Raw genomic sequence first — 2,982 nt, 5'->3', positions numbered from 1 at the left:
AATATAGTTGACAACTTATAGTTGAATGAAAACAGGGCGTAAAGGAAGGGTTTCAGAAATCAAACAAAGCTTTATTCCCGTGCTTACAGTCTGGGTAATTGGAGACCGCGCTGTTCTGCTTCCTATGGTCATATACGGGTTTTTCGCATGAAGCCGTATTGAACAGTATTTCTCGCTTTGTGAACGTGTGCACACAGCGGTCCCCCGGGTTCCAGTTCGTGCGTAATTACGCATCGATGAAAAACCGGAGGTTTAAAAAAAGATAATTAGCTCACCGATAGATTGATGTAAAGGCTGTGGAAATATCCACAAGTCGTGGTCTTTAAAATGCTTTTGGTTTGAAGGCGTTCTGTGCTTCCATTGCGGAGATATGGACAAAAGCATATTCGTGCTTGGTCAAAAAAATGTCATAAAAACGAAAAAGTAAAGGCTGAGAAATCATCCACAATGTATTTTATACACAAAGCAAGTGTTTTTGTAACTCTAAGAGATTTCGTGAAAGCGCTACAGGCGTGCCAAAATCGTTTTCGAACTTCAAGCTAACTTTACCCCGGTACACTACATTGGGCTACGGGTGTGACAAAACGTTTATTTTAGACTTCTCGATAGCTCAGTTGCTAGCTCTTAAAACTGTAGAAAAAGCAGTGAGTATGTCTTATGTCCCTGGTCTGAATCCAGTTTGAAGGGTGGTGTTTTCTTGTTCCTTAATCAAAAAGTGAATTGCGAATTTGTCTTTCACTTTGACGTTCACCCGAAAGCTCAGTATACAAAGAAGTAGAGGCTCCTGTTCTGAATAATCCTCACGTCTGATTGTTTTGCTTAGACCTTTAAAATGTACACTGTGGACTATTTGCTCTTCCTAACACAATTAAAAAGCCGCCGGCAAACTTATCGATCGGGAGTTTAGTTCAGTGATAGCGCGCACTTAGGTTTTCTATCGCCGGCATCTCTGTATTCTTTTTAAACGCGATATTTTTTATTCTTCGTGTGTGAATTTCAGGGAGACTCATAAACCCTTTCTCTGTTTTTAAGATACATTATTTTAAACCAGACATAATGAAAGACGTAGTAATTAGACACACGTACAAAACACATGAATCTAATTGAAGAAACTTTTGACCGGGGCGATGTATTACTAGTAGCGGCTCTGAACTCAATGTGGTGCTGTATAGGAATGCAATACAAACGCCAATAGCACAATGGATAACGTGTCTGATTACGGATCAGAAGACTTTAGATTTCTACTCCTTCCTGGTTCGTGAAGAAGCTTTTAAACCACACTACTCAACACTGACATCGAAGTGTGTGCGGTCCTACACAACCTTACTATCGACTAGATGAGTCTTCTGTTCTATCTCCGATTCTTTCCGCACATTCCTGCTATTTCACCACCGTTATTGTAGGATAACAGCCACAGACACGAGAAGATATACTATTCCGAACAAATGTCTTAAATAATCAAGTTGAAAAGGGTGACAATAAGTTTTTGTTTCTTTAACGTAACCTAACTTTTGCCTGTAAAGTTCACATTATTTTCTGTAGCCGCAAATCCCCAATATTTCTGCTTTCTCCCGAGAAACACAAGCGTGGAGTCAAATCATATTAAATAACACAACACATCTATTAATTTAACACCCAGATGTGACAGAACACATGTAAGACTTACACACAGCTTTTAATATGATATAGTGAATTTGCAGGTATCCTGGGGAGGGAAGAGAACTGATATTAAGGAAATACATATTTAAAGGGGGTGTAAGTCTTAAATGTGTTTTGTCACATCTGGGTGTTAACTGAATAACTTTTTAGCATTATTTATTGTGTTTTGACTCTATACTTGTGTTTCTCAGGAGACAGCAGAAATATTGATGTTTACATTTATATTCACATTCCCGGTGATATTGACTTAGGTACTCCACTATTTACTTGTAGTTTGACTCGTGTCAAAAGTTGAAAATCTCTGCAAACATCAAGATGGCTAAGGACGTGCAAAGAAACTCAATCACATTTAGAGAAGGTAATGTTTAGATCGGATTAATTCGAAGTGTGTCTCTGGGTGCGTTTGATCTACGAACATTGTGTTTAACTGAAGCACACCCTGACTGAGTGTGCCATAGAAACTGACACATGTCATATTTTTCCACATTCACAGATTTTTGGCTAAAGTAAAAAAAAAATAGTTTTCATTTTCTTGCCAGCTGGCAGTAATTCTTTTGAACTGATAACAAAGACAAGCATTTTAGCTTTCGCAATGTGTGGAGTTCTTGAAAAACAAGTTGTGCCAAAAACGAAATAAACACCTCCATTAAACTTAATGCAGAAGCATGTTGTCTATAACAATAAACATGCAAGAAGACAGGAAGAAAGGCACCGCTGGGATTTAAACCCAGGATCTCCTGTTTACTAAAGAGGCGCTTTAACCATCTAAGCCACGACACCGGCAGAACTCTCTTCTTTTACTGCCACTTGGACACACCGCTCTGAGACACCTGCGTTCAGTAAGCCCTGAGTCTGCTGGCTGAGCAAAGCTGCCTCCTTTACACGGAACAGGAGCCCCGACTGTAAGAGAAACGAAGAGAAATGGCTTTTATTGGGCACTTTTCATGTCCAATGCTCTTGACATCTCCCAAGGGCGGCAGAGTTCATTTACCACACTTTTCCTTTCTTTCTTCTTTCTGTACTCTTTGATGAAACAAAACGAGAAATCATGTAAGGGAAATGTCTTTTTCTCATGGAGAAAACATGCACAAGGAAATGTTGTGTTTAGAAGAAGTGAGTTAACATGAAAAGTGACCTAATTTACCGGAGCAAATGCTCACCTAGCAAGATCTGCTTTACTACAAGAGAGAAGTAGAGTGAAAGACGTGATCATTTCACGCCGCTGTGGAACGAAACGCTTTTGTCTTGGAATTCTAAATCAATTAGAAATTCAGAGCGACATAAAGGCTTTGTCTGCTTAAAAATGATGATTTTTTAAAACTA

The sequence above is a fragment of the Lepisosteus oculatus genome, chromosome 14 (assembly GCF_040954835.1).
Source record: "Lepisosteus oculatus isolate fLepOcu1 chromosome 14, fLepOcu1.hap2, whole genome shotgun sequence".
Taxonomy (NCBI): domain Eukaryota; kingdom Metazoa; phylum Chordata; class Actinopteri; order Semionotiformes; family Lepisosteidae; genus Lepisosteus; species Lepisosteus oculatus.
The sequence above is the reverse complement of the archived record's forward strand: the minus strand, read 5'-3'. Positions refer to the sequence as shown.